The sequence below is a fragment of the Aquarana catesbeiana genome, linkage group LG07 (genome assembly GCF_042186555.1).
Source record: "Aquarana catesbeiana isolate 2022-GZ linkage group LG07, ASM4218655v1, whole genome shotgun sequence".
NCBI lineage: Eukaryota > Metazoa > Chordata > Amphibia > Anura > Ranidae > Aquarana > Aquarana catesbeiana.
In genome coordinates, this window is record NC_133330.1 from 151,090,048 (window position 1) to 151,112,529 (window position 22,482).

Genomic DNA, 22,482 nt, shown 5'->3' on the forward strand with positions numbered 1-22,482 from the left:
TCAAGAAAAATGTGTGCAACTCTAAAACATACTAAAAAAATACTAGAAAGGTGTGCATATCCACTGAAAAATGTGCTGAGGCATATACAATTTCTCCAAAGTGAGAAATGCAAAGGTTAAATTATAAGGAGAATGTGTGCAGATATGCTAAAAATGCACTAAAAAATTATGGATAGGCTAAAAAAATTATTGCAATTAGTGCCAATACTCCAAAAATAAGGGTAAGTATTAAAGTTCTTAAATAAATAATAATTAATTGCACATATTCCCTGTGATGAGCACTAAACACTCCATGATGCTGAAAATAAATAAATATATAACAACTTATATGGCAATGTTGTATATAGATAATTGATAAATATAAATATAAATAAATAATGCCAATTGGGTGCGATTGAGCATAGATGGTTTAGTTCATGAGATGGATTTGACATTAAGCAACAGTTCACTCCTCAGTATCCCGGGATATTTGGATTCCTGCAATACTTGTTTGTTCACATTATAGGTTATTTCCTCCACAGCCGCAATAATGTAGCTAGTAATTTCTCAGTACCAGATGATTTATGTAAGACAAACAAAGAAAAGAATCATTGCGCAATATTGCTTCAAGGAAAGTCCACAAGCAAAACAGCACAGTAATGAACTCACGTGCGCCGATTAGTTTAAGGCATGCAGATAGGCAGATCTCAGCTGGCCGCTATGGACGAGGCTTGTTACACAAGCCACTGCTGTTTGATACAATGTGTTCAACAGACTACGTCCTAGGCTCCTCCCACGCGTTGCGTCACTGACACGTGACTTTCTCAAGGATTTTTAAAAAAATTTTCTGCTATGCTAAATACTGGGCTGTGAAAAGTTCTCTAATTTGCACCTAACATGCAGTCTAGGCTTATTTTGGCTGGAGGTCCCTCTGCAGATGCTGCTGGAGTGGCGTTACTAGAGACTGGCACCAAGGGAATATGTTGCAGGTATTCTACTGAGTGCCTTGTGTAGTAAAAGCTTGTATATTTATTTTCACACTCCCGGCCATAACTGCCTTTATTTTTCACAGTTAAATATGTTGGGAAGACAATATAGTATTAGTGAACTCAAGAATAATTCCACGATTTCTGTACAAATCATAGTGCTTCTTTTGACTTAATAGATTCATACTAATTGATCTACAACTGATATTATATTCTTAGAAAATGATTTTTTAACCACTTGGCCTCTGGAAGGTTTTATCCCCTTCATGACCAGGCCATTTTTTGCAATACGCACTGCGTTACTTTAACTGACATTTGCGCGGTTGTGCCCCACTGTACTCAAAATCTATGTCCTTTTTTTCTAACAAATAGAGCTTTCTTTTGGTGGTTGATCACCTCTTCGGTTTTTATTTTTTGCACTATAAATAAAAAAAGACCGACAATTTTGAACAAAAAAACTATATTTCTTACTTTCTGCTATAAAACACATCCAATAAAAAAATGTAAAAAATCTAATTTCTTCATCAATTTAGGCTAAAATGTATTTTTTGATTAAAAAAATAATTCCAATATGCGTATATTGATTGGTTTGTGCGTCCAAAAATGGGATATGTTTATGGATTTTTTTTACTACTAATGGCTTCTCTGTAACTTCATCATAACTATTTAAAGCGGTTTTAAACCCAAAAGCAAAAATTTAATATATATTGCAGCTTACCATTCATTAGATGTGGTGGCTGCATCAATTTTCTGTTTTTTGGCGTCTTTCCCTCTGTTTTCACCTGGTGATCTGGCCAGTAACACACCTTCTGTGTTAGTGAGACAGCACTCTAGATGAATGAGCACAGGAGGCACAGCAGACAGCGGCATTGTCAGTCTGGGGGGAGGTGGTGTTAAATGTATTAGCAGATTTAAATACACTAACAATTTAAAGCCAAATTCCAGCTCACTGTTTATAATCAGTTGCGGCAAACAGTTTTTTTTTTTTTTTACGTTTGGGATAAAGGTTTTACATTTTAATAAAAGCTCATCATTTTAAGCACCCATGCCAGTGGTAAATGATTTTTTTTCATCTATGTAAACTTATACTTTCTGCTGGAGAGCTTGTGCTTTTGAAAAACAAAACTTGCTGGCTGGATCACCAGATGAAATTATAAGAAAGAAAGCCAAGAAAAGAAATCAAATGCAGCCATCACATCTAAGAATTGGTATGCTGCAATATTATAAATATTTGCTTTTGGGTGCAATACCGGGCACTTTTACCCCCCTTCCTTTCACACAATAATGCCCTGTACACATGATAGGATTTTCTGACAACAAAATCTATTTTTTTTTCCCGACGGATGTTGGCTCAAACTTGTCTTGCATACACACGGTCACACAAATCTTGTCGGAAATTCCGAACATCAAGAACGCGGTGATGTACAACGAGCCGAGAAAAATGAAGTTCAATAGCCAGTGCGGCTCTTCTGCATGCCAGGAACTTTGTGCGTCGGAATTGTGTACACACGTTCTGAATTTACGACAACAGATTTTGTTGTCGGGAAAATTTGAGAACCAGCTCTCAAATTTTGTGTGACGGAAATTCCTATGGAAAATGTCCGATGGAGCCTACACATGGTCGGAATTTTCTAAAACAAGCTCCTATAGAACATTTTCCGTCGGAAAATCCTATCGTGTGTACGGGGCAATAGAATTTTCTTTTGACAGTATTTAATCACCACTTTGTTTTTTATTTTTTGCTAAATGAATAAATGAAAAAAGACTGCACATTTTAAAAAATAAGTGTTTTTCTTCGTTTCTGTTATAAAATTTTGGAAATAAATAACCTTTCTTCATAAATTTAGGTCATATGTATTTTGCTACATTTCTTTGGTGAAAATAACCAAGATCAGTATATTATTTTACGATTTTATTTCTGACACACAATAACCACAGCAATACAGTGTTACTATGGTAACACTGTACTACTACTACTACTACCACTACTACTACTAACACTGGGGAAGTGATCGGAATTTTTTTTGCATATTATGATTGTTTATACCAGTGAATTTCACTGGTATAAGCAACCATTTTTACTGAATGAAACTAGTTCATTCAGTGTCTTTGTTGTGATTAGCTGTAATTGTCCAAAGCTAATCACATGGTACAGGCCCTGTCTGTATCATGTGATCACTGTGACCAATCACAGCTAGCAACACAATTGTATACAATGAATGGCATGAAAGGAAGCTATCCATTGTTTACAACTGTCATGTGATCTGCTGTGATTGGTCACAGCGATCAAATGGTACTGGCAGCGGGCCAGTGCAATGATCAGTCATCGGCTGTGTCCAGTGGACACAGCCGATGACAGAACGCAGCGTTGTGCGGCAATTCAAGAGGTGCGTTCTGGGGCGACGTCATATGTCTTCATTCCAGAACAGTGCTCCCGCCTGGCTGTCATTTTACTACACGCTGAAGGTGTTAAGTGAGTTTTAGCTAGGTTTCAAATTAGTCAAAAACAGGATTTTTTTTTTACAGACTTTATAAGTACCAAATGAAGGCTACAATTTAAAATGTCGTAAATTTTATTGATATCAGTATGTAAAATATCGGGCCAAGGTCCTAAATTTCCCACGCGTCAATACAGCATGTCTACACATCAATAAAATGTATGTCATTTTAAATTGTAGTCTCCATAGGGTGCCTGTAAAGTCCACCAAAAAAATCCTGTTTTTAACTTGTTTGAATTTTCATTATGAATGTGGTACTAAGTTATCCCTCACTACATTGTATATGATTCTTGCCAGGCTACGGACATTCTATAAGCAATGAGCTTTAACCACTTGAGCTCTGAAAGGTTTTACCCCCTTAATGACCAATGCATTTTTTACTATTCAGCACTTTGTTAATTCGCATTTGCGCGGTCATGCAACACTGTACACAAACGACATTTACAGCATTTGCTTTACACTAATAGAGCTTTTTTTGGTGGCATTTGATCACCACCGTGTTTTTTTTTTTTTATCATATAAACAATAAAAAATACATTTTGAAAAAAATGATATTTTCTATCTTCTGTTATAAAACACATCCAATGAAATCAAATTTCTTGATAAATTTAGGCCAAAATGTATTCTGCTACATGTCTTTGTTAAAAAAAAAAAAAAAAATCACAATAAGTGTATATGAATGAGTTTGTGTGAAAGTCATATCGTCTAAAAACTATGGTGTATATACTGTATGTATATTTGAAATTGATCAATCCTGATGTACTGATGGCCTATCTCTCATTTCTTGAGGACAGTACAAATAACCCCCAAATGTCCCCTTTTTGGAAAGTAGACAGTCTGAGGCATTTCTAATTTTTGGAAGTTATAATGTTTTTGTCAACATTTTTTTAAAAATTAAGAAATTTAAATAATTTTTTTTCCTCAATTTTTTTTTTTTATATACTGTCACCAGTGCAGTAAAGCCCCAGTATATGCAATAGTTTTAGCTGTCATGAATGGGTTAACCATTCATGAACTGCTTGGCTATGGTTGTGATCTGTGATTGGCTAAGCTAATCACTAGGTACAGGTAGTCAGGTACCATGTGGTTGCTTGGGCCAATCACAGATCACAACACTAAGCAAGCTGTTCATGAATGGAAAGCCATTCATGACAGGTTGTATACATTGTGGTCACTATGACCAATCATAGGGATCACATTATACCTGGTTACGAGGTCACAGGAGAAGTGCAGTGCACTCCTAACCCAAGTATAGCAGGTTCAGTCATATTTATATATATTTATATACGTAACTGAGCCTGCCTGTGATGCCCCTCCACAGTATATCTGGAAGGAGAGGGACGGGAAGTGGTTAAAATAAGCCCTTTCTGACTTTTGTAGCTGCAGGCACTGTGTAGCAATTGATCCTTAAATTCACAGTAGTGGCACTGAAGTCATTCAAGTCATTCTCTCGGCTGCTCAGAGCTGTGGAATCTTGTATAACAAAGTCAATATATCTAAAAAGCTCATTTATTTATAATCCAACATGTCTCCCTTGAACCTTATGAGTGGGGCAAAATCTGTTCCCCCCCCACAAAGTCTTGTTCTCAGAATGTGAATGCCTTAGAAACAAACTACAAAATATTAAATTGATGGTACCTGGTCTCGACAAGAATAGCCAATTTTGTCCTTAACTTTACACCCATATGCTTCAGAGGCTGCAAAGGCACCCACCTACACATCGGGTGAACTTCCCGAATGTTAGTACATTTTAGGACAACATTTTTGGTGCACTTACAAACCTTCTTTGTTCCAGTATCTCCCTGGACCCAACCATAAGCACCCACCTGATATCATTAACATGCAAATCAAGCCTTTACTACAAGTCACCACTGCAACCGTACAAACAAACTATAGCTAAGGCTGGACTCTGCCAAAAACAAGGTCACTCAAGCAATGATACACAAAATTGAAACTATAAGCCCTGGTTCACACCAGTGAGGCTTTGAAGCTTGCACTGAGACTTGAGTCACTCCAATTCGAATGGTTTCATTGCCGCAAATGGGGTGCAACTTGTCATGCGACTTTGAACTGTCAAGTTGCCCTGGTGTGAACCAGGGCTAATTGGGCTTAATTTTCCAATATTTTTTTATTAAAAGGTTGTAAAGGATAGTAATATACACAAAGACAGGGATACAATCTTTGGATCTATACAATAATGGCCAAGAGCTGTGTGAAGTTGGCACCCCATGTTTGTAAAACCTGAATAAAAATATACTATTAGTTTGTGCCGCATTTATGCTGGTTTGTGCCGCAAAAATAAACGTTTGTGCCGCTTTGGTTGCGGAGATATTGTGCGTTATAGTTGCTGAAACCCCACCCACTTTGCACCCCATATTGCTGAATTTTAAATACAAACGCACCATTCGTTTGTGCCGTGTTTTTTCTGCTTTGGTTTCGGAGATATTGAGTGGTATATGTTGTCAAACCACACTGACTTTACACCTCGTTATTAAATCTTACATACAACTAGATTTATTTGTTCGCGGTTTGTGCAGATTTGATGGATATTGTACATGTTTTACTTCACATGCGTAGTTTTGCCACCCCCACAGGGATACCCCCCCTTCCGATTCTCTAGCGCTGACTGGAAGAACAGACGGAGGAGGAAATCTGGGGAGGGGGCAGGCACAGCTGGCTCTGGCTCTATTGAGCTAGAGCCAGCTTTCAATCAGGCGGCAGGGAGGATCTCGATAGTATTGTCGGAATCTGTCCCGGCTTCAGCGCGGCTCTGCGCTGTCAGGATATAGTGGGCAATAGCCCGCCACATGCACATGAGTTTTTTTGTCAGGGAAGAACATACTAATATGTCATCTTGTGAACAAAAAGAGAACTAAGGCCAAAAAAGGTTGGGCCATAGTTCTCTTTTAACAAAAGTTTAAACCAGGTGTTAACCAAGCAAAACAGCACGCCAGCAAATTCTCTTATATAAGTCACTTCTCTATTTTTAATTGCTTTTTTTTAAAAAAACATCTATGTCAGTAAACATTCTTTTCCTGACAGACTCCATGACAGACTACGTGTGAGTTAACCCCACCTCCTCTCCCAATGCTACAGGACCCCTCTCCCATAAATTTGAGCACTAGAGACTGTGTTCCGTAATAAGCCAACTCATGATCAAAGGGTGGGAAAATTACGGTAAGTATTTGATAATAAATTTTCCTTTTTCCTGACAGACTTCATGGCAGACTATGTGTGGGAAATAACTAGCCAAACCACACGGGTGGGTATGCTGATGAAAAGAATTTTAATTCTCCCCGTCAACCGACTGGGTTCTTAAACCAAAGATCGAAGATTATAGAGAAGCAGGTTCTATGCAATAGTGTGACATAAAGGTATTAATGGAGGCCCATGAGGCCGCCTTGTAGATAACATCAGGAGCCACATGCCGGGCTGCTGCCCACAAAGCCGCCATACCCCTGGTAGAGTGTGCTGTCACCGCCTCTGGAGGAGCCAGGCCCTTAGCCCTATAAGCCTGCTAGATAGACTAGACGATCCAGGTCGCAATCCTTCTGGACTAAGCCTGTTTCCCCTTGTTGCCAGAGTGTAGAGCAAAGAGGAATTCGGAGCGTCTACGGGAGGATAAAACTCATAGGTATTCCTTCAGCATTTTGCCTACATCCAGAGGATGAACTTCAGAGGAACCTGGGGTCCTGAATGTAGGTAGGACAATTTCTTGGTCCTCATGGAACACTGAAAAGACTTCGGATTTGAGCCAAGCATAGGGATGAGGACCACCCGGTCCGGGAAGAAAGTCAGGAATGGTTCTTCATGACCCAAGGACCCAATCTCAGAAACCCTTTTAGCCGTAATGATGGCTACTAGAAAGGTGGCTCTTGCAGAAAAGTCCTTAATAGAAATATCCCGCAGTGCTTAGTCCAGACAGTGATTCGAGGATCAGGGGAAGATCCCATCTGGGGAATCTTGGTCATCTTTGGGGCCTGAGTCTTGTTGCCCCTCATCAAAACTGCAGAATTAGAGGGTGAACAGCCCACGATGTACCAGAGAAGGCCAACAAGGCAGAGACTTGGACCCTGAGAGAGCTGATGGACAGAGACAGATCTAGACCGGATTGAGGAAAGCTGAGAATATCCTGGGATTCCTGGGTCCCTGAATGATCTGCCCGTAGAGGATGAGAATTTGACAAACTTGCCCTTCTCGAGCCCATGAGGGTGGAAATTACTCCTGAAGCACACCCGAGAGACTTCAGCCTTTCCCTCTGAAGAACCAGACCATCAGTCTCAGTAATGCCGGACAAGGGTGCAGGACTGCTGCCCTGAGAAAGAAGGTCCAGCCTGAGAGGAAGAGGTAGCGGGTCGCGGAAGCTGAGCTGGGACAGGAGGGGAAACCATGGCCTGTTCGACCAGTAAGGTGCTATCATCACCACCTCGACCGCCTCCACTTGAAGCCTCTGTAAGGATCTGAGGATTAGGGATGAGCTTCGAGTTCGAGTCGAACTCATGTTCGACTCGAACATTGGCTGTTCGCAAGTTTGCCGAACAGCGAACAATTAGGGGTGTTCACGGCAAATTCGAATGCCGAGGAACACCCTTTAAAAGTCTATGGGAAAAATCAAAAGTGCTAATTTTAAAGGCTAATATGCAAGTTATTGTCATAAAAAGTGTTTGGGGACCTGGGTCCTGCCCCAGGGGACATAGATCAATGCAAAAAAAAGTTTTAAAAACGGCCGTTTTTTCAGGAGCAGTGATTTTAATAATGCTTAAAGTCAAACAATAAAAGTGTAATATCCCTTTAAATTTCGTACCTGGGGGGTGTCTATAGTATGCCTGTAAAGGGGCGTATGTTTCCTGTGTTTAGAACAGTCTGACAGCAAAATGACATTTTGAAGGAAAAAACTCATTTAAAACTACCCGCGGCTATTGCATTGCCGACAATACACATAGAAGTTCATTGATAAAAACGGCATGGGTATTCCCCAAAGGGGAACCCCGAACCAAAATTAAAAAAAAAAATTACGTAGGAGTCCCCCTAAATTCCATACCAGGCCCTTCAGGTCTGATATGGATATTAAGGGGAACCCCGGCCAAAATTAAAAAAAAAAAAATGACGTGGGGTTCCCCCTAAATTCCATACCAGACCCTTCAGGTCTGATATGGATATTAAGGGGAACCCCGGCCAAAATTAAAAAAAAAAAAATGACGTGGGGTTCCCCCTAAATTCCATACCAGACCCTTCAGGTCTGGTATGGATTTTAAGGGGAACCCCGCGCCAAAAAAAAAAAAAAAAACGGCGTGGGGTCCCCCCAAAAATCCATACCAGACCCTTATCCGAGCACGCAACCTGGCAGGCCGCAGGAAAAGAGGGGGGGACGAGAGTGCGGCCCCCCTCCTGAACCGTACCAGGCCACATGCCCTCAACATTGGGAGGGTGCTTTGGGGTAGCCCCCCAAAACACCTTGTCCCCATGTTGATGAGGACAAGGGCCTCATCCCCACAACCCTGGCCGGTGGTTGTGGGGGTCTGCGGGCGGGGGGCTTATCGGAATCTGGAAGCCCCCTTTAACAAGGGGACCCCCAGATCCAGGCCCCCCCCCTGTGTGAAATGGTAAGGGGGTACTTACCCCTACCATTTCACTAAAAAACTGTCAAAAATGTTAAAAATGACGAGACAGTTTTTGACAATTCCTTTATTTAAATGCTTCTTCTTTCTTCTATCTTCCTTCATCTTCTGGTTCTTCTGGTTCTTCTGGCTCTTCTGGTTCTTCCTTCGGCGTTCTCGTCCAGCATCTCCTCCGCGGCGTCTTCTATCTTCTTCTCCTCGGGCCGCTCCGCACCAATGGCATGGGGGGAGGCTCCCGCTCTTCTCTTCTTCTTTTCTTCTCTTCTTCTCTTCTTCTCTTCTTCATTTTCTTCTCCGGGCCGCTCCGCATCCATGCTGGCATGGAGGGAGGCTCCCGCTGTGTGACGGCGCTCCTCGTCTGACAGTTCTTAAATAACGGGTGCGGGGCCACCCAGTGACCCCGCCCCCCTCTGACGCACGGTGACTTGACGGGACTTCCCTGTGACGTCACGGGGAATGCCACAGGCAAGTCCCGTCATGTCCCGTGCGTCAGAGGGGGACGGGGTCACCGGGTGACCCTGCCCCCGTTATTTAAGAACTGTCAGACGAGGAGCGCCGTCAAACAGCAGGAGCCTCCCTCCATGCCAGCATGGATGCAGAGCGGCCCGCAGAAGAAAATGAAGAAGAGAAGAAGAGAAGAAGAGAAGAAAAGAAGAAAAGAAGAAGAGAAGAGCGGGAGCCTCCCCCCATGCCATGGGTGCGGAGCGGCCCGAGGAGAAGAAGATAGAAGACGCCGGAGGAGATGCTGGACGAGAACGCCGGAGGAAGAACCAGAAGAGCCAGAAGAACCAGAAGAACCAGAAGATGAAGGAAGATAGAAGAAAGAAGAAGCATTTAAATAAAGGAATTGTCAAAAACTGTCTCTTGTCATTTTTAACATTTTTGACAGTTTTTTAGTGAAATGGTAGGGGTAAGTACCCCCTTACCATTTCACACAGGGGGGGGGCCGGGATCTGGGGGTCCCCTTGTTAAAGGGGGCTTCCAGATTCCGATAAGCTCCCCGCCCGCAGACCCCCACAACCACCGGCCAGGGTTGTGGGGATGAGGCCCTTGTCCTCATCAACATGGGGACAAGGTGTTTTGGGGGGCTACCCCAAAGCACCCTCCCAATGTTGAGGGCATGTGGCCTGGTATGGTTCAGGAGGGGGGGCGCACTCTTGTCCCCCCCTCTTTTCCTGCCGCCTGCCAGGTTGCGTGCTCGGATAAGGGTCTGGTATGGATTTTTGGGGGGACCCCACGCCGTTTTTTTTTTTTTTTTTTTTGGCGCGGGGTTCCCCTTAAAATCCATACCAGACCTGAAGGGGCTGGTATGGAGTTTAGGGGGACTCCCACGTCATTTTTTTTTTTTTAATTTTGGTTTGGGGTGCCCCTTTGGGGAATTCCCATGCCCTTTTTATCAATGAACTTCTATGTGTATTGTCGGCAATGCAATAGCCGCGGGTAGTTTTAAATGAGTTTTTTCCTTCAAAATGTCATTTTGCTGTCAGACTGTTCTAAACACAGGAAACATGCACCCCTTTACAGGCTTACTATAGACACCCCCAGGTATGAAATTTAAAGGGATATTACACTTTTATTGTTTGACTTTAAGCATTATTAAAATCACTGCTCCTGAAAAAACGGCCGTTTTTAAAACTTTTTTTTGCATTGATCCATGTCCCCTGGGGCAGGACCCAGGTCCCCAAACACTTTTTATGACAATAACTTGCATATTAGCCTTTAAAATTAGCACTTTTGATTATTCATGTTCGTGTCCCATAGACTTTAACGGTGTTCGCGTGTTCGAACGAACTTTTTTCCTGTTCGCATGTTCTGGTGCGAACCGAACAGGGGGGTGTTCGGCTCATCCCTACTGAGGATAATAGGGAATGGGGAAAAGGCGTACGCCCTGTTGGAGCTTCCACTGATCTGTCAGGGCATCTATTCCGAAGGCCTGGCAGCAACGGTCCCGAGTGTAATACTTTTTGATTTTGAAGTTGTAGGGGGATGCAAATGAATCTACTTCGGGATTGACTCCCAAGGACAGGATCCACTCGACCGTCTGAGCATGCAGTGACCACTCTTTGTTGTCCAGTAGGGTTGAGCTTCGAGTTCGAGTCGAACTCATGTTCGACTCGAACATCGGCTGTTCGCAAGTTCGCCGAACAACGAACAATTTGGGGTGTTCGCGGCAAATTCGAATGCCGCAGAACACCCTTTAAAAGTCTATTGGAGAAATCAAAAATGCTAATTTTAAAGGCTTACATGCAAGTTATTGTCATAAAAAGTGTTTGGGGACTTGGGTCCTGCCCCAGGGGACATGGATCAATGCAACAAAAAGTTTTAAAAACGGCCGTTTTTTCAGGAGCAGTGATTTTAATAATGCTTAAAGTCAAACAATAAAAGTGTAATATCCCTTTAAATTTCGTAGCTGGGGGGTGTCTATAGTATCCCTGTAAAGGGGCGCATGTTTCCCATGTTTAGAACAGTCTGACAGCAAAATGACATTTCAAAGGAAAAAAGTAATTTAAAACTACTCGCGGCTATTGCATTGCCTGTCCGACAATACACATAAAAACGGCATGGGAATTCAACACAGGGAAACCCCGAACCAAAATTTTTTTAAAAAAATGACGTGGGGGTCCCCCTAAATTCCATACCAGACCCTTCAGGTCTGATATGGATTTTAAGGGGAACCCCGTGCCAAAATTAAAATAAAAAACGGCGTGGGGTCCCCCCAAAAATCCATACCAGACCCTTATCTGAGCACGCAACCTGGCAGTCCGCAGGAAAAGAGGGGGGGATGAGAGAGCGCCCCCCCCTCCTGAACCGTACCAGGCCACATGCCCTCAACATTGAAAGGGTGCTTTGGGGTAGCCCCCCAAAACACCTTGTCCCCATGTTGATGAGGACAAGGGCCTCATCCCCACAACCCTGGCCGGTGGTTGTGGGGGTCTGCGGGCATGGGGCTTATCGGAATCTGGAAGCCCCCTTTAACAGGTGGACCCCCAAATCCCGCCCCCCCGTGTGAAATGGTAAGGGAGTACTTGTACCCCTACCATTTCACTAAAAAACTGTCAAGAATGTTAAATGACAAGAGACAGTTTTTGACAATTCCTTTATTTAAATGCTTCTTCTTTCTTCTTTCTTCATCTTCTTCTTCTTCTTCTTCTTCTGGTTCTTCTGGCTCTTCTGGTTCTTCCTCCGGTGTTCTCGTCCAGCATCTCCTCCATGGCGTCTTCTATCTTATTCTCCTCGGGCCGCTCCGCACCCATGGCATGGGGGGAGGCTCCTGCTCTTCTCTTCATCTTCTTCTCTTCTTCTCTTCTTCTCTTCTTCTCTTCTTCATCTTCTTCTCCAGGCCGCTCCGCATCCATGCTGGCATGGAGGGAGGCTCCTGCTGTGTGACATGTCTCCTCTTCTGATGGTTCTTAAATAATGGGGGGGCAATCCAGTGATTCCGCCCCCCTCTGACGCACAGTGACTTGACGGGACTTCCCTGTGATGTCACAGGGAATGCCACAGGAAAGTCCCGTCATAAGCCCCCCGCCCGCAGACCCCCACAACCACCGGCCAGGGTTGTGGGGATGAGGCCCTTGTCCTCATCAACATGGGGACAAGGTGTTTTGGGGGGCGACCTGAAGGGTCTGGTATGGAATTTAGGGGGACCCCCACGTCATTTTTTTTTTTTTTTTTGACCGGGGTTCCCCTTAATATCCATACCAGACCTGAAGGGCCTGGTATTGAATTTAGGGGGACCCCCACGTCATTTTTTTTTTTTATTTTGGTTCGGGGTTCCCCTGTGGGGAATTCCCATGCCGTTTTTATCAATGAACTTTTATGTGTATTGTAGGACCGGCAATGCAATAGCCGCGAGTAGTTTTAAATGACTTTTTTCCTTTGAAATGTCATTTTGCTGTCAGACTGTTCTAAACATAGGAAACATGCGCCCCTTTACAGGCATACTATAGACACCCCCCAGCTATGAAATTTAAAGGGATATTACACTTTTATTGTTTGACTTTAAGCATTATTAAAATCACTGCTCCTGACAAAAAACGGCCATTTTTAAAACTTTTTTTGCATTGATCCATGTCCCCTGGGGCAGGACCCTTGTCCCCAAACACTTTTTATGACAATAACTTGCATATAACCCTTTAAAATTAGCACTTTTGATTATTCATAATCGTGTCCCATAGACTTTAACGGTGTTTGCGTGTTCGAACGAACTTTTTTCCTGTTCGCATGTTCTGGTGTGAATCGAACAGGGGGGTGTTCGGCTCATCCCTATTGTCCAGCCAAGTGCGCAACAGCAAGTCCACTTGGACATTCTAGACTCCAGGGACGAAGACTGCTGAATTATTGGGCAGATTTTTCTGAGCCCAGGACATGATGGGCTCAACTTCTTGGGGCAGAGTAGAGCTCCGAGTGCCCCCCTGTCTCTTCACATATGAGACCGCTGTGGTGTCATTCATCTTCAGTAAAACTGACTTCCCCTTCAGGCGATGAGTGAAAGATTGGAGAGCAGACCAGGCTACCTGTAACTCCAGGACATTCGAGCCCAGGTTGTGAAGACGGGCACCCCACTTGCCTTGAGCAAGCTCTGACCTGCAAAGGGCTCCCCAACGAGCACCACTGGCATCGGTCAAGACCGTGACCCAGACGGGGGCGATGGAGTGGCAGGTGAGCAGATTTCTGCGCTGGAGCCACCAGAAGAGGCTGTTCCTCATCATTGAAGTTATGTGAATGGACCGATTGTTGTCCCCTGAATTCCATTGTTGAAGAAACCTTATCTGAAAAGGGCGTAATCTCCCCAGAGACCACTTGACCATGGGGGTTGTAGAGACCATTATGCCAATAATCTTTAAGCATTGTGAAGCTTTTAGGTGTGAAGAGCTCGGAGCTCGTAAAATTCTTCCTTAAATGACTGAAATATTTTTCACGGAGATAGAGATGGAACTTTCTACCGTGTGGAACTAAGTACAGTATATCAGGCACTGGACTGGTTCCAGATTGCTTTTTCCCAGACGTGTTGGAAGAGAAGCAGATGCGCCCCCACCCAACCCTCCTGGGCAGGCCCAAACTCAAAATGGCTTAGCCGGCTTTCGTCCACTGGAAGCCCTACTCTTAGCGGGCTTCTGGAAGAATGCTTGTCTTCTGCTCCAATTCCTTCTGATATCTCGGCCGGGACTCTAAGAGCGTGCTTCCCTTGAATGCTCAGTACTATGTCTTCTGTGCTGAGGCCTTTTCTGATTGAACAGATGCCTAACCTGATGCAGGAAGCCTGACCTCCCACCTGTGGCCCGGGCTATGGTGCTATCCAGATTGTCACCAAACAGCGAGGACCCTTCAAGGGGATCCTACACCAGATGCGTTTAGCTAGTCGCATCACAGCTGCGTCTACGAGGGCAGCGTTTTCCAGATATTTCACTTCCTCAGCCTTGAAGGGGTATAAGCTGGAGGTCCTACTTGACATAGAAGTCTTCTTATCTACCTTGCTCCATTCCTCGTCAATAATATCCTTTAATTCAGAAAGGAGTGGAAAATTGGAATGTTCTTTCTCCAGATGCTTAAAGAATTTTTTTCTGTTTAGCCGGGGGAGTAGAAAAGTCTTCCCACTTAAGGGCCTCTTTGACCGCTTTAATTGGAGAAACCAGGGTGAAGTCGAAGACTCCGACAAACTCATCTCCCTCCATCTCGCTGTGCAAGGAATCAGGGGAGGAATCATAAGGCTGGAATGGGCTCCTGGGCCTCGTCAGCCAGGGAGCCAGATAATGTGGTGGACTGGCTCTGCGTGTAAAATGTACCCTACTCTTTGTGGGATTGTTGCACCATCTGTTTGACCAGCGTCTCCATTTGCTGGCTTTCAGCATCTTTTTCCCGACCGCCTTGGCATAACAAGGGTCACATAAGGACTGGACTTTCGGGACCCGGGTCCCACAACCCCAGCAGGATCTGTGATCAAAACGGCTGTCAGTGGGTGTTGTGTTTGGAGGAGGATTGGTAACATCTCCTTTGTTGGGAGGAGGAATGGGAACATCTCCTTTGTTGAGAGGAGGAATAGGAACATCTCCTCTAATGTTGGGTCCTAGACGGAGAGTCTCGTCTGGACCTTGATGAAGAAGGTGGGCGTTGCGGCCTGGCAAGGTCCCTGTCATCTTGGACAGTAAACTGATGGTCTGACCTGGAAGGGCTAAAAATGGGAGAAGGGAGAACGTGACGTTTAGGGAATCAGTCCATCTGCACGTGGACCTGGCCCTCCCCTTCTCATGCCCCACATACCTAGAGCATGAGGGCTGGCCGCACGGAGGCGGTGATCTGTCCATGGCACCCTGGCGGAGGAATAGGAGGCGATCCTGCAGCTTTGTAGGAACACTCTCATGTCCTAGAACAAAGGAGTACAAATAGCAGTGCAGCTTCCCCTTTAAGAGGTATCTTAGCCCCCCTTTCCTCTTTTACCATAGCCCCAGGCTGAAGCTGACCATGATCTGGGAACCTGGGGCCTGAGCAGCTGACGCAAGCTGCCTTTAGTAACCCTAATGCCCTGTACACACGATAGGATTTTCCAATGGAAAATGTTGTGATAGGACCTTGTTGTCGGAAATTCCGACCGTGTGTAGGCGCCATCACACATTTTCCATAGGAATTTCCGTCACACAAAGTTTGAGATCTGCTCCTCAAATTTTTCGACAACAAAATCCATTGTCGGAAATTCCGATCGTGTGTACACAATTCTGACACACAAAGTGCATGCTCGGAATCAAGCAGAAGAGCAGCACTGGCTATTGAACGTCATTTTTCTCGGCTTGTACGCATTGTATGTCACCGCGCTCTTGAAGTTCGGAATTTCCGACCAACTTTGTGTGACCGTGTGTATGCAAGACAAGTTTGAGCCAACATCCGTCGGAAAAAATTCCTTGGATTTTGTTGTCGGAAAATCCTATTGTGTGTACAGGGACTGCGCGTGTGCAGTGCCGACCTGCCGCAGAGCACCTGCACGGCCGCTGGGTCCCTTGCCACACCACGCATGCGCGAAACCAAGTCTCGGCTTCATCCGAGGATCACACATGCGCAGTAGCGAGCCGGAGCCACGGCTCGGAAGAGTGAGCCGAACCCTGGAACACACTTGCGTTCCAGGCACCATAAAAGCAAAAAGAGAAAGAAGACAGCAAGGCACATGAGGGAAAAACAAACAGGGAGCTTTTATATACAAAAACTGCTGCCATGGAGAATTTTCAGACCTGCCAGCCATTCCACCGAGCCTGGGCATACGAAGGCCATCCCCACCACAGGACACAGGGGCCTGGAGCCACACACCCACCCATGGCTGGGCCCTGGGCTATCTTGAAGCTGCCCGGCACCAACTTCTACAATCAATTTTGGACATCCGTAAACGTAAGTGCATTAACTTGTAGGTTCAATGAGGAGGACAAAAAAGGAACACAGTCTCTAGTGGTGAGCTCAAATTTATGGGAGTAGGGTCCTATAGCACTGGAGAGGAGGCGGGGTTAACCCACACGTAGTCTGCCATGGAGTCTGTCGGGAAAAGAATGTTTACTGACATAGATGGTTTTTCAAAAAAAGCAATTAAAAAAGAAGTGACTTATATAAGAGAATTTGCTGTTCTGTTTTGCTTGGTTAACACCTGGTTTAAACATTTGTTAAAAGCGAACTATGGCCCAACCTTTTTTGGCCTTAGTTTTCTTTTTGTTCACAAGATGACATAGTATGTTCTCCTGTGACAAAAAGCTCATGTGCATGTGGCGGCTATTGCCCACTATATCCTGACAGCGCAGAGCCACGCTGCAGAAGGGACAGATCCAGAAAATACTGTCTAGATCCACCCTGCCGCCTGATTGACAGCTGGCTCTGGCTCACTTGAGCCAGAGCCAGCTGTGCCCGCCCCTCCCCAGATTTCCTCCTCCATCTGTTCTTCCAGTCAGCGCTAGAGAATCGGAAGGGGGGGATCCCTGTGGGGGTGGCAAAACTACGCATGTGAAGTAAAACAGCATGTACATTATCCACTAAATCTGCACAAACCGTGACAAAAATAAATCTAGTTGTATGTAAGATTTAATAACTAGGTGTAAAGTCAGTGTGGTTTGACAAAATATACCACTCAATATCTCCGAAACCAAAGCTGCAAAAACGTTTATTTTTGCGACACAAACCAACACAAACGCGGCACAAATGAATGGCGCATTTGTTTTTAAAATTCAACAAAATGTGTTGCAAAGTGGGCGGGGTTTCAGCAACTACAACGTACAATATCTCCGCAACCAAAGCGGCACAAACGTTTATTTTTGCGGCACAAATGCGGCACAAACAAATGGCACGTTTGTTTGTAAAAGTCAGCAATGTAGGGTGCAAAGTGGGTGGGGTTTCAGCAAATATAACGCACAATATCTCCGCAACCAAAGCGGCACAAATGTTTATTTTTGCGGCACAAACCAGCACAAATGTAGCACAAGCGAATGGCGCGTTGGATTTTAAAATTCAGCAATATGGGGTGCAAAGTGGGCGGGGTTTCAGCAACTATAACGCACAATATCTCTGCAACCAAACCAGCACAAACGCAGCACAAACGAATGGCGCATTTGTTTTTAAAATTCAGCAAAATGTGGTGCAAAGTGGGCGGGGCTTGCATTAAATTAAATATTTAATATCTCAGAAACCGAACCAGCACTAATTTTTGCGGCACAAATCAGCACAAATGTGGCACAAACTAATGGTATATTTTTATTCAGGTTTTACAAACATGGGTTGCCAACTTCACACAGCCATGGCCAAGACATTTTGAGACAGTGAAAAACACATCTAGTGATACTCAAATGTTCATCAAGTACCAATCTCGCATTCCATTACTACAAATGATAACATTGTGATTGGTTAGCTATTTAAACACTGTGTGTCCTGAAAAAAAAAAAAAGAAAAAACAACCCACGCAGAATTAATTGGGGGTACAAAACAAAATAGGGAAGGGAAATTAACCAACAAACAAAATTTTGTGCACCGTATAGACATTGGAACTATCAATGCTCCATTAAACATCCAAGTCCAATGTATAAGTGAGATCAGGCAGACCACTTAATATTAAATGATAGCAAGTTTTCAGAGTTCAGGGCAATAATGCATTCATAGTGGAAATTAGTATTAACCCTATGAATCACTTTGGAGATAATGGAGGCATAAATGGTTTCCCATAATTTGGTAATTATCAATCGAGCTGTTATGAGGATATGAGCCACGACAGTTCTATATTAGCAAGGGTATTTATTTAAAGATAAGTTTAGTAAGGCTAGTTGCGGGTTAGGGTTTGTTAGAATACCATTCATTTTAGAAATTAATTCAAAAACTGCATTCCAGAAGCTTCTGATGCACTTGCAATCCCAGAGTATATGAAATATGTTGCCAATGGATCTGCAATGTCACCAGCATAAAGGTGAGTGATCTGGATAAATCTTAGATAGTCTATAGGGTGTGAAGTAGCTCCTATGCAAAATTTTAAGAGGCATCCAAGTGATCGCTAATTGGGCTTTACCGGCTCTGGACATTGGGCATGCGCACATCCCTACTTGGAGTATGTAGTACACCCTGTTCTTCTGTCCTGCTCCAGCAATTGCCCTCCCCTCTTTGCATCTGCAATCAAATACATCTATTGCAACATCTGCTGAGAAAAACAGACCTTCTGATACAAACACTGTTCAGACCAGAGATAGAGAGATACTCTACAAAGCAGCATTGTTACTTCTGTATATATCCTGTTTGTTGTACTTGGTCATCTAAAGGGATGAGTTTTGAAATGCATGTGATGTGAGTTAAATCAACCTGAGAAGCATTTAAAAAAAGTCTTAATTTGTAACCCATGGTTTAACCCGACAAACCCAGCTTAATGCCCTCTTCCCTCCTCCCGTAACTATTATATGCCTGATGATTTTTCGTTTATTTTTGTTTTTCTTCAAATGTCTACACATTCTTTTTGTTTAGATTTGTTTTGTTGCTTTTTTTTAATGTCACATTTAGTGCCAGAACAAAATATTACAGTGCACACATGCAAAAAAGACATTTACCTCCAGCAAGGCTTATTTAAAACACCTAGACATTTCAAAAAACATTATCAAAAAATATGGGGATTTGGTCACACCATATTGCTATATGGTGCTTAAGCCCACTTACTGCGACAAAGTACACCATGATTAGTGGGTCCTACACTATCCATAGACTGGGAGATCCTGCTTCTCTGAACCATGGGAGAAATACACTTCTCTATACGGGAGAACTTAAGGTCTCCACCCATGACGCAGGTGGACACTAAAGAGAGGTACTTAATGAGGGAGTGGGGTGCTCCGCACCCAAAAGGATTTGGTCAGAATCCATACAATAGACAAACAAGATATTTGAGGGGCACACCCTAAAAGATGCATTAAAGCTGGTGCAGCCATAAGACAATACAACAGAACAAAATATTACAGCGCACACATGCAAAAAAAGACATTTACCTCCAGCAAGGCTTATTTAAAACACCTAGACATTTCAAAAAACATTATCAAAAAATATTGGGATTTGGTCACACCATTTGCTATATGGTGCTTAAGCCCACTGACATTTAGTGCCAGTTCACACAGGGGCAGCTTCAAAGTCGTCCGACTCTGAAACCGCGCCATACAGCGTGACTTCAGCATGACTTGCAAAACGACTTCTGTATTGACGTCAATGCAAGCTGCTCCGAAGTCGCCCCAAAATGGTACAGGAACCTTTTTCTAAGTCGGAGCGACTTGAGTCCATTCCAATGCATGGAGCACGACTTGTCAATCGGCTAAGTCGCCTGACAGGTCGCCCCTGTGTGAACCGGCACTAAGGGCTTGTTCACACTTGACTAAATTTCTGGACGATTAACAAACGCTTCCATAACGTTTGTATGGCGTTAGTATGGATGTCAGACTAGCATCAATGAGCTTTAGAATGGGGCGTTTTACAAGCATTTAAAACGCTCCCTAAACGCCCTATGCGTTTCGTAGTATTTGAGCGTTAAAATTGCTCCACAATGGAAAGTGACAGAAATAATCAAATTTTAATGCACCGCAACTGCATCAAAACCACGCCGAAAATGCCTGCCAGAGCATTTGCGGAGCATTACTATAGACTTGAATGGGAGACGTTGAAAGGCTTCAAACGGCCCCTGACTCGACATGAGGCTTTAATTTTGAAGCGTCGCTTAGTGTGAACAGCACAATGTGCAATCTATTATACTGTATCTGGTACATAGGCATTTGAGGGGCGTTTGTAATGCCTGTCAAATGCCTGCTCTTAATGCCAGTGTGAACTCAGCCTAAAAAAAGTGCAAAATTTCATTTCATTTGTCAGCTTTGCAATGATTTGTACCAGAATCATACGTTTAGTGTGGTTTTAAAAAAGAACAATATTAAAAAATTTAAATATGGACCTTCTCATGGAGGGAAATCATAGCCAGCACTGAGCTCCACCCTACTACACTTGTCCAAGTCAACCTAGTGTAGTACCTGGCTTCTGCTGTTGTCAGCTTGTGTTTTTGTGAATGAAAGTGCTCTTCTCCAGCTGCAATCATTCATAACACAAGTTTTCACTCTCTCGGCTGTAGTGATTTGATGCCAAGTGATGAGTGAAGGTCAATTTTAACAAACTTTTTTTTCTGGAGATAGTTCTTCTTTAAACAAAACAACAGATAGAATAGAGTATATACTTTTTATGCAGAGTAACACTATTTTTATAAAATTAATTAAAGGTTTTTTACATGTAATATTTTTTTTTTTTTAACTGATGCCATATGCAGACCAAATGTGACACCTTTGATCTATACATGATTGAAATAGTAACTACGATAGAACATAGTTACACTGTATTACTCAATGACACTTGCATACTATCTGCAAATGTAATTTTACACAGGAACGGGTGCAGTTTGACAGCCACTTCTGCTACAGTATGTAAATAATGTACTCAATTCTCTGCACAACTTATTGCCATTTGCATATATGTTCAGAAAGAGTAATCCCCTGTTGTGCTGTTACTGCTCACACTGTAATGTGTATTCCCATATCCACTGAAATCAATTAATAAAAAGTGCTTCACAGCAACCTTTACTCTGTGATTACTATGTGAATGATAATCACATATACAATTATTATCAATATCTGCCATGAAAATCAATAATGTGTATAAATCACTGTGATCAGTGCATGAAAAAAAATAATACCCCACTTATTATAGTTACATAGTTACATAGTAGGTGAGGTTGAAAAAAGACACAAGTCCATCAAGTCCAACCTATGTGTGTGATTATGTGTCAGTATTACATTGTATATCCCTGTATGTTGCGGTCATTTAGGTGCTTATCTAATAGTTTTTTGAAACTATCGATGCTCCCCACTGAGACCACCGCCTGTGGAAGGGAATTCAACATCTTTGCCGCTCTTACAGTAAAGAACCCTCTACGTAGTTTAAGGTTAAACCTTTTTTCTTCTAATTTTAATGAGTGGCCACGTGTCTTGTTGAACTCCCTTCTGCGAAAACGTTTTATCCCTATTGTGGGGTCACCAGTAGGGTATTTGTAAATTGAAATCATATCCCCTCTCTCTTCTCCAGAGAGAATAAGTTCAGTGCTCGCAACCTTTCCTCATAACTAAGATCCTCCAGACCCTTTATTAGCTGAGTTGCCCTTCTTTGTACTCGCTCCATTTCCAGTACATCCTTCCTGAGGACTGGTGCCCAGAACTGGACAGCATACTCCAGGTGCGGGCGGACCAGAGTCTTGTAGAGTGGGAGAATTATCGTTTTATCTCTGGAGTTGATTCCCTTTTTAATGCATGCCAATATTCTGTTTGCTTTGTTAGCAGCAACTTGGCATTGCATGCCATTTCTGAGTCTATCCTCTAGTAAGACCCTCAGGTCCTTTTCCATCCTAGATTCCCCCAGAGATTCTCCCCCTAGTGAGTAGATTGCATTCATATTTTTGCCCCCCGAAATGCATTATTTTACATTTTTCTACATTAAACCTCATTTGCCATGTAGTTGCCCACCCCATTAATTTGTTCAGATCTTTTTGTAAGGTTTCCACATCCTGCGGAGAAGTTTTGTCCACAAATACAGAGATTAAACTGTTTACCCCATCCTCCAGGTTGTTTAAGAACAAAATAAATAGGATTGGTCCCAGCACAGAACCCTGGGGGATCCCACTGCTCACCTCTGACCATTCCGAGTACTCCCCATTTATCACCACCCTCTGATCTCCCCCTTGTAGCCAGTTTTTAATCCATGTACTCACCCTATGGTCATGCCAACAGACCTTATTTTGTACAGTAAATGTTTATGGGAAACTGTGTCAAATGCTATTGCAAAATCCAGATACACCACGTCTATGGGCCTTCCTTTATCTAGATGGCAACT